Below are 10125 nucleotides of genomic sequence, written 5' to 3'. Positions count from 1 at the left end.
TGTGCTGGAACCGGTACCAGGCGCGTGTGCCAAGACGACCTAGACTCGGTGCCTCCGAGGCCAGAGTCTTGGGGAGGCAGCAACGAACGCATAAACCGGTCTCACCCGGCGTGAGCGCGGCTCCCGGGCCGACCCTAGGGGCTGCCGAGCAGTACCAAACCCTGGTAATTTCCTGGGGAGGAGAGAACGATCTGCGGCGGCTCCGAACTCCTATTCCCAAAGGTCTCCCCAAGGAAGGGGAACTCCGTTTTCCGCAAGGGAGATGGGGTGCTACTGGGAACTTTTCGGGGGTATTTGTTTCGATGTGCCGGCGTGACTTCACTTCCCACTGCTCGGGCCGCAGACTGGGCGAGAAAAAGTGCGGTTCCCCGGCGGGGGTTGGGGGGGGCGGTGACTCGCGGCGGGCCTCCGGGCCTCCGCCGGCGCAGGGCGGGTGCGGGAGAGGCTCGCAGCTCCGAGAGCGTAGGGGCGCCCGGGCGCCTGTGACCCGGGGAGTCCAAGTGCTCGGGGTCTGCGGAGGCAGGCGCGGGGCCGGGCGGGGCCGGGCGGGCGACGGGGCCGCGGAGCCTGGACAGCGGGCCGGGTCCCCGGAGGGGCGCGGGCACGTGCGGGGTGCGGCCCCAGGTCCGGGAGCGAGGCTGGTCCCCCGCTGGCCGCCAGGCGTGGCGGTCCCGGCCCCGGGCCCCGGGCCCCAGGTGCGCTTCGCGCCCCCTCCCGCAGGATCTTCCGGTCCCGTGTGCAGAGCGACAACCAGGAACTCGGACTCGGTCTCCACCCCGAAGTGGGGCGGGTCCGCCCGGGATAAGACCGGCTGCCGGGCCCCGGGAAGGGTGTGATCTACGCGGCCGCCGGGGACGAGCTCAACCCGGTCTCGGCGGGAGCGGTAAGGGGCCCCGGGCCGGGGGTCCCGGGCTCGGGGAAGGGGGCGCCGCAGCCTCGGGCGCCTCACGGGGACAGCCCTGCGCCGCGCCCAGGAGGGGGTGCCCGCCGCCTGCCTGCGGGCGGGGCTTGGGCGGCCACCGGGTGGAGCGGGCGCCGGCCGCCCGGGGCTCGCCCGAAGTGGGCCTCGCGCAGGCGGGTATCCACCGGCACCTTCGGGAAGGAGCCGTTGATACAGCTCGGAGTGCAGACGGGTCGGAGACCGCAGCAGTTTTCTATTGAGTTCTTGTGTCAAGAGCTGCGCTGGCTTCGGGCATTAACAAGAAAGCATTGAGTTAATACTCCCTGCAGCTGACTCAGTCTAATACCTAAGTTTTCTTTTTCGTTCTTTCTTTTCTCCTTTTAAGAAACTTACTCGCTTTTCCTAGTTTCTTACCCTGTCTCTCCTCACGTATCTAATGGCCTCGGCAGAATGGCCGGCTGGCACATGGGAACCTGTTATTATGAGATCTCTGACTTGAGTCTGCCAGCGGCACAGTCTCACTCTTGTCTGGGCTTTGACTCGCGGGAGACTTTGGGGCCAAAGAGACTTTTGCTCTTCAACAGTCTGCCCCACTGTAAGTGCTCCCTGGGTTGATGCAAGTCCACGAGCTGTACTGAGTAACCCACACCTTTCATGACAAGTGGGCATCTGCTCTCTCCAGCTGACCTTGGGAAGAAGGGATAGGGTCACCCCCTCCAAATTATGCATCCCACCTCCTCCTTACATTGCAGGTGACACTTCTGATAGCCAACGCCTAGCTCTTTCCTTACCAGGGAGTTCTCAGAAGACACAGAGGTGCAAGAGCAAGCAGGAGGGGAAGGGAACAGGAATGAGATGGGTAATCACAGCCACCCAAGACCTGCTTCCTTCCCAGAGCCCAGCCCTATCTGGTCAAGGCCAGATCCCTTAGATTCAGCTCAGGCCAGATTTCTGTTGTTTTGGGGGAAACACACACACACACACACACGTGACTGTTAGATCAAGGGCATCTATGAATTTCCCTCCTAAATATTTTTATATTTGGCTAGGGATATTTTTTCTCTGAAAGCAAGTAGGAGAGTAACATGCAGTCAAATCGAAACACACCAGCCCTCAGCATCTGAGGAATGAGCCCCATGGCCATCCTCAGACTCATATCCTTTGGCCCATTTCTTTATGTCTAACCACTCATTTGTTTTTCCCCATCTTGATCCTCTGCTTGTCCATGAAGCCCACTCTTCAAGAGTGAGTACAGGGCACTGCCAGGGAATACCTGAAGCTTCAGAATAAACCAAGGGCCTGGGGGGTGGGGGTCAATTATACCTCGATCTTTGAGATTGAAAACATCTGCTAAAACAACCAGGTATATTTTAGAGTAGAATTCAAAATTTGTACCTTTTTAATATAAAACAAGAAACTTAAAATTTTTTTTGCTTGGGGTTTGGGCTGTGATTTGGCCCATCCCTAGCCCTTGAAGGTTTGCTTTCACTACCGTTAGGGCTACTGTGGAGGCAGTTTGATGGGTGCTGCCATGTCCTACCTGGAAGGACTTTGAATAACAGTCGTCCTTGGTTACTCATTTAATAGTGATTTCAACTTGAGGTAGGGTTCCTAATCTTGTTTACAGATGAGGTGGGTGTGGGGACACGTTAATGGCCCTAAATTCTTGAGGGGCTTGGCATGTGGACCAGAAAATAAACTCATTCCTTGTGGTTGGGCAGAGCTGTGTTGGATGGCGGGTTCTGTTGGATGTAAGGTGTGGCTTTTGAATCCCCTAGGCTGGGTGGACTTGGAGATGGAGAGCTTTCTCAGCAGAGGTGTCTAGGCAGGGGCCTTGTAGCCCCTTTTGGATGGGGCTGTGAAAGGTAGAAGGTTAAACTAAGATGACCTCCAAAGCCATAGCTTCCTCACTTCAGGTTACATCAGAGTTCCTCAGGAAGCTTGCACAACATGGAGATTCTTGCCCCAATCCCCAAGATTCTTATCCAATATGACAGGGTTGGGCCCAGGAAAATGCATATTTAATAGGTTCCCTGGATGATTGTGATTCAGATGTTTCTTGGACCTTACTTTGAGAAACTAAGCTTTAGAAACACTTACATGAATATATGCATGCTTGATAAATAAAGTCAAGCATTACAAAAACCTGGAACTTCAAGGAACTTAGGCCTGTCATTATGCTATAAATAATGTGGTAAAGCTGACATTGTCCCCATTCTCAAGGACAGCTCATTATTATACCTATCACATCAAATGCACCCCATAGTTTTATAGTGCTTGACACCCTTACGCCAAATAGAGGGTCTAAAGCAAAGGGGTTTTGTTTATTTTTAAACTTAATTGAACCTGAGATGGATTACTATATTAAGAATAATTTACCTAGAAATTTAGGATTTGTTAGGTCTGTTGCTTGTTTTATTGGGACTAGCTTGTTACTGTTCAGTTGTGTCTGCACTGGACTAAGAGCTTTTGCTATGGGAACCTGAACCACCACCTTTGAAGAATTCTTTTTAAAGGTTCAAGATATTTGAGGTCAGTAAATTGCCATATTGCTTCTTGGTCCAGATTACTAGACATAAGAACCTGAGTGAATGTTTTCACCAGAATGAACCACAATCAGCAGGAGGGATAAATTGCAGCTATAGGCCAGACTATAAATTGCTTTGGAAAAGACCTCCACCAACCCCACCTCTCCATCATTAACCCTTTAAGGCCTACAGCATGAGTGGCCTGACTTGTAACAGAACAGGAAGTCCCAAGAGTGGCCTTTTGTCAGGTCAGTAGAAAGACCTCCCTGCCCAGTCGCTGTGGATTCATTTCTCTGGGTTAAGGCCCTCATCCCCCCTGCACCCCTCCCACCAGAGGTAACATTAAATTATTACCAGAAAGTAACATAGAAGGTTTGTGATGGGAACAAGTTCTCCTGATTTATGTGTACTTGAGTCATCTCCCCTGGAGGAGGTCTTTAATAGATACAAGCCCGGTGGTATAATCAGTCCCCAGCATCTTCCCTCTCGCTCCTCTCCAGGGGGCTCAGGAAGGCATTTTCTGGGTCCTGCTTTGTTTCAACTTTTGCTATTGATGCTTTTGGATGCTATACAAGAATCCGTTGACTCAGTAGTTCTCATCCTTGTTAGTTACAGACCCCTTTGAGAATCTGGTTAAAGCCACGAATTGTCTCTTGAGAAAAAGAAACATATTTGACATTGTTCTTACAGTTTCAAGGGGTTTATGGACAGCTGTCTAAACCCAATCATGAATACCTAGCAGGTACATAGATGGAATTGCCCTGAAATTTGGCAGTTTGTTAAAATTTAAAAATGGAAAAAAAATAAAAAATAAAAAAATAAAATTTAAAAATGGATTTGCCTTTGTTCTAGCAATTTGAATTCTGAATTTATCATAAAGATATACTTAGATATGTGTGTAGAGGCACGTGTACAAGGATATATATACTGCAGCTTGTTTGTAGCAGCAAAAGATTGGAAATGAACTAAATATCTGTCACCAAAGGGCTGGTTAAATTATGGAACATCTATTCATTGTAGTACTGTGCACCTGTTAAAAAGTGATGCAGGTTGACAAGAACAGATATAGAATGATATAAAAAAATCTTTTAAAAAAACATTTTTAAAAAAAGTAAATTATAGGTTTGCATGGTATTCTCCTTTTTTTGTAAGAATGATGGAAACTATCGTCTATATGCTTGTTAATGCATTAAACAGTTCTGATAGTATACATAGGAAAATTATAACAGTGGTTGCCGGGGCGCCTGGGTGGCTCAGTCGTTAAGTGTCTGCCTTCGGCGCAGGTCATGATCCCAGGGTCCTGGGATCGAGCCCCGCATCGGGCTCCCTGCTCCGTGGGAAGCCTGCTTCTCCCTCTCCCACTCCCCCTGCTTGTGTTCCCTCTCTCGCTGTGTGTGTCTCTGTTAAATAAATAAAATCTTTAAAAAACAAACAAAAAAAAGTGGTTGCCAAAACAAGGTAGAGGGGTAAAGTTCATCCAGACTTACCACTTTATACCTTTTTGTATTATTTGAATTTTTTAATCATACATATTATCAATTTTTTAAAAATAGTTACAGCTATCACCTACCCATTTAACATTGCTTGTGAAGAGGGAGAATGAAGTAGAAATGAAAAATACATGTGTATTTTTAAAATTTTCCAACCTCAAAATTAATACAAGATCATATATTTTCTTATTTGTATACAAGGAGCCAGTATGCAGTTATGCTTCGGTCTCCAGTGAAATATGATAGCAATCACTCATTCTTACCATACATTTCAATTGGGCTAATTTCTCATTTGGGTACGCTCCAGCTAGTTCCAAAAAGAATGTAAGGTGCCTTGAACTGCATGGTGGAGAAAGCTCTGTATGTACATGGGCTGATGAGTTCCATGTGTTTTTAGCTGCAGAAGCAGAGACAGGAGTAGATGGGTTAAGTCCCAGCCTGTCGACTAGATAGACCTGCTAGGACAGGGCCTAGGTCAAAGTCCTAGCAATGATACCAGATCCTGGGCACTGAGGGGCCTGGCCTTGGCTTCAGAGCCTGACTCTTAGTCAGTGAGGCCCCCGCCTCTGCATATTGGAGCCTCCATGTCACAGATATTAACAGCTAATGTTCACCAGTGTTTCCTAGGAGCCTGACCCTGTGCTAAACAACTGGCATGTCATTTATTAAATTTTCATCCATAATCGGGTGCTACCATTATCATCCCCATTGTATAAGTGAGGAAACTGAGGCACAAAGGGGTTCAGTAATTTGCCGGAGGTCACATACTAAGTGCAAGTGGTAGAGCCAGGATTTGAATTTGGCAGTCGATTCAACATCCTGTGCTCTACCACTCTGTTATACTATATAATGGGTTAAGAACGGGGAATCGGCCTGAAAAGGCAGGGCTGTGGGGCTGGCCTCTTTCAGAGGGGAAGAGGTAGAAGCTGTGTCCGTACCACTTGTCTGAGATGAACTTGATGCTGACCTGGGTCATTCTAAATATCCAGGGGGTCCCGCTTGATAGGTGAGTGAGGAGTGCAGCAGTTGCGGACCAAGACAATGTGCTACTCTTGATTCCGTAGGCCCATCCAGGTGGTAGCAAGACTTGGGGCAGCATTTAAAGGCAGGAGAGACAGCCCAGCACTTTGGGGAAGAGTCTTCAGGTGCGAGGCAGGATGTCAGCAGCCCCTGCCAAATGAATACAGGTTCACCCGTTTATCATATAATGTGACAGGCACTAGAACTTTGAAGATAAAACATACAGACCCTCTCCTTAGGGAGATAAGCAGATCAATAATTCAAAACTCATAGGACTGCATGATAAATGATTTGATACACTTTGCACGACTGCCATAGAACAATAGAGGAGGTGTGCCTAAGTCCATCATGGGTGGTCAGAGAAGGCTTCCTGGAGGTGCGAGAGGAGAAAGGTTTACGTACAGGCACAGGGATGACAAAGCAAGACCATTATTCACTGGAGGTGTGGCCTCTTGATCAGAGCAGGGCTAGTCCCAGACAGAAGAGTGGGAGGGCCCTCAGAAATTAAGGTCATTCTGTAGGCCTGTGGGGGAAGGACCAGTTGGTCTTGGGGGACGGGTCCTAGAGGGTCCATACTCAGAACTACTGTCCTGGATGGTAGATCCTCATTTTCTTTTGCATCTGCTCTAGTGCTTAGCCCCTTTGTCTAATAAATGTTTTTTTTTTAATAAAATGGAAGTGCTGGGCACCAGGAAGGAAATCAAGGCAGAGATTTAGCCTTGGAAAAACAAGACTCCCTGTTTCCCTGTCCTACGTCTGGCCAGCTCTTCAAGGTTCAGCACGGACATAGTCTCCTTCCCTGTTTGACTTAATCTGGGTGAGGGACCTCTCCAGTATGCGTGCTCCTCTTTCTCTGTGATTCTCCTGTCACAGAAATGCTCACGCCTTACTGTGTCTGATTCCAGGCCTGGGCCGCCCCCTCAGCCCTGAGCTCCTCTGAGGGCAGGAACTACACAGCCCCCATCCCCTGGCCTAGCACATCGTGTGTGTTACTATGTGTGCTGAATGAATGTATGATTTCCCACGGCCTGGAAAATTGAGTCCAGTCTCCAAGCTCGACCTGCCACAAAATGACCCATTTGTGAAAATTACCTTTCTAGAACTTTGTCTCCCACCACTCTCTTCAGAGTCTAAAGCTCCAGCCCCACTGCAAACGAAGTATTTTCTAAATCATAGCTGAAGCTTCATTTTTACAGTTCTCTCTCCGCCAGCAAAACCTTTCACTGTTGAAATCCTATCTGTCCTTGGAGGCCTAAGTCAAATGAGAACATTTGACTAGGGGTGGGGCGGGGAGGGGCGGGGAGCTTAGTCTCTCTTCTCCTGCCCTTCAACTCTGCAATAGTTAGCACCTGCTGCTTTGTCTTGGATTGACTGTCTGTCTCTCTTACTAGCTTGCATGCTCCCTGACAGCAAGATACTGTTTCCTCCATCTTTGTTTGTCACAGTGCCTGGTACCTGATGAGGCAAAATCAATACTTAAGTAAGGACTGTGAGTGCTTGTGCACATGGTGAGCGGCATTTTTGGAACTGGGGTCTCATGCAGGGACCACCTGTGTGAGAATCAGGGCCTGGAACAGGATGTGAGGGGAATCCCCAGGGGTGCTTATTGAAAATGGATTCAGTAAGGTCTTTGGGCCCCACCCAAGATTTACTGATTCAAGTTCTGGAGTACAGCATCCCAAAAATCTGTATTTCTAAACACTCCCCAGGTGCTTTCGGTGCACACTAAACTTTGAGAACTTTTCCTAGATACCGTGTTAAGTGTCTTACAGTCTGTATTATAATTAGTATCCTTTTGAAGTCGTAGCTACAGACTCGGTGTCCTGATATCATCCAAGGCCAGAAGGGAGAAGAAAGTTGGCAGGATAACTGTCTTTATAATCTGGGGGAAGTCTTTCTCCGAAGCCTCTTGGTAGGCTTGTTCTTATTTCTCGTTGGCCTGAAGTGGGTCACTTGGCCACTTGAAAACCATTTGTTGCCATTGGAATGGGGTTGCCTCAGACCAGTCATTATTTCTTCCTGGGATGAGTCCTACCTTCCTGACTTTCCAAGCCCAACCACGAAACTCATGAAAGTTCTCTTAATGAGGAAGGAAGGTATGATGGGGATTGACATTATTACTAATCCTCTCAGAAATTCTGCACAGTAGTCACTACTATGTCAATTTTATGTCAGGATAGAGTAGCCGTGTTAGGTGGGGTTAAATCTGGAGGGCAGAGCAGAGACTGGAATTTGGCCCTTGTCCTGGATTCCCAGCCTGCTGTGTTCAGCATGGAATGATCTCCATTACAGCCTCTGCCAGCATGTGGGAAGAGAACTGAATTCAGAGTTTCACAGATATCATAAAATAACATCAGGTTTGCAGGAGTAATGCATGTTTGTGGTGAATGGTTTTGAGAACTTTGTTATTTAAATAATCTTTGCCAAACACATTTCCTGAGTCATATTTATACAAATATTTTAAAAGTGTTATGACTCTCCCCGTTAATAGAATTTTTCTTGTTTTTTATCCCCATTCCCTTATACTTGATGTATGATCATGAATGGGAATCTACACTTAGGAATGACCATGGAGCATTTTGAGGACCTTTTTGAGCATCAGTAGTTGGAATCTAGAATCATTACTGTAGAGCAGTAGTTCTCAAATTTGAGAACGCATCAGAATCACCTTGTGGGCTTCTTACAAATCAAATTGCTGGGCCCTACCCTCAGAGTTTTGTAGGTGTGGTGTTGGGCCCAAGAATGTGCACTTTTAACAAGTTTCCAGTGTATGGTGACTGAGTTGTATGAACTTCTTTTAGGTTGAAATACTGGCCTGCTGTTTATTGAAAAGATAAACATAATCGTGCACATGGCACATTCTACCCTTTCCAGATTCTCTTGAGCTCCCTATTATAGCTGCCCTGGGGCCTCCACAGTTGGGCTATGATTTGGGGAAACTGGATTCCCTGGGTTTTCTGTGCTTTAGTCAATCTATGGAAGGCTTATTCCTTGGAACTGAGAGGGTGGAGGCCAGACATGATTGTGAAATAATTGAGACACACAAGTGGAAATATGATACGGTTCCACATAGGAGATACCTACTAGCCAAATTCAGAGACAAGAAATAGAATGATGGTAAGCAAGGGCTGCAGTAAGAGAGAAATGGGGAATTATTGAATGGGTACAGAGTTTCTGTTTGGGATAATGGAAAGTTCTGGAAATGGATAGCAGGGATGGTTGCATGACATTGTGAATGTAATTAATACCACTGAATGGGGCACCTGGGTGGCTTAGTGAGTTGAATGTCCGACTCTTGGTTTCAGCTCTAGTCATGGTGTTGGGGTCTCGGGGTCATGGGCTCGAGCCCCACATTGGGCTCCCCGCTCAGCAGGGAGTCTGCTACTCTCCCTCTCTCTCTATCCCTCCTGCTTATGCTCTCTCTCTCAAATAAATAAATCTTTAAAAAAAATACCACTGAATTATATGCTTAAAACTGGTTAAAATGGTAAACTTTTTTATGTTTATTTTATCACAATTTGAAAAAAATCTTGCTTTCTTTACTGTTCTGTCCCCTGGTGGTGTGCTGGAGTGTCCTTATATCAGCCTATTAGAAGTGATTGTTAGGGGCGCCTGGGTGGCTCAGTCGTTAAGCGTCTGCGTTCGGCTCAGGTCATGATCTCAGGGTGCTGGGATTGAGCCCCGCATCGGGCTCCCTGCTCCACGGGAAGCCTGCTTCTCCCTCTCCCACTCCCCCTGCTTGTGTTCCCTCTCTCGCTGTGTCTCTCTCTGTCAAATAAATAAAATCTTAAAAAAAAAAAAGTGTTAAATTTTCAGGGGTTCTGTGACCTTATTCAATTCAATTATATGAACTTAGGAGTAAATAAATTATATTAAAATGTAGATATTTATAAATAAGTTGTATTTAAAATAACAACACTTTCTAATTATTTTACTACCTTGTATTATTATATACGCTCTTGTGGTTACTTATGTCTGTTTTGTCTGTAAATACAGTATAATGGTGTACCACTGCCTACCTATTCCTGGTTCTGAGTTCAGTGACATCATATTGGTGATTTGAAATCAGTCATGTTGGAAATATTTATGTCAAAGAAATAGCTACAAATCAGGGTTTCCTTTCTATGGAGAGCCAACTGTTAAGTTTATCAGCAAACTCCTGGTCTTACCAGGTCTTTTTTTTTTT

General features: G+C 46.9%; 1 protein-coding gene across 1 annotated transcript in view; it reads left to right on the top strand.

The window, feature by feature from the left end:
* Positions 1 to 636: 636 nt before the first annotated feature.
* The window catches only part of ANXA4 (annexin A4), a 63826-nt gene continuing 54337 nt past the window's right edge, over positions 637 to 10125 (top strand). Inside the window, exon 1 of the mRNA XM_035001383.1 lies at positions 637 to 883. The gene's annotated coding sequence lies outside the window, so the exon portion shown is untranslated. The remainder of the gene's footprint in view (positions 884 to 10125) is intronic.

The sequence above is a fragment of the Mirounga leonina genome, unplaced genomic scaffold (assembly GCF_011800145.1).
Source record: "Mirounga leonina isolate KUSES-001 unplaced genomic scaffold, KU_Mleo_1.0 Mir_125, whole genome shotgun sequence".
NCBI classification, from domain to species: Eukaryota; Metazoa; Chordata; class Mammalia; order Carnivora; family Phocidae; genus Mirounga; species Mirounga leonina.
Note: the sequence above shows the minus strand (reverse complement) of the source record. Positions and strands in the feature narration are given on the sequence as shown.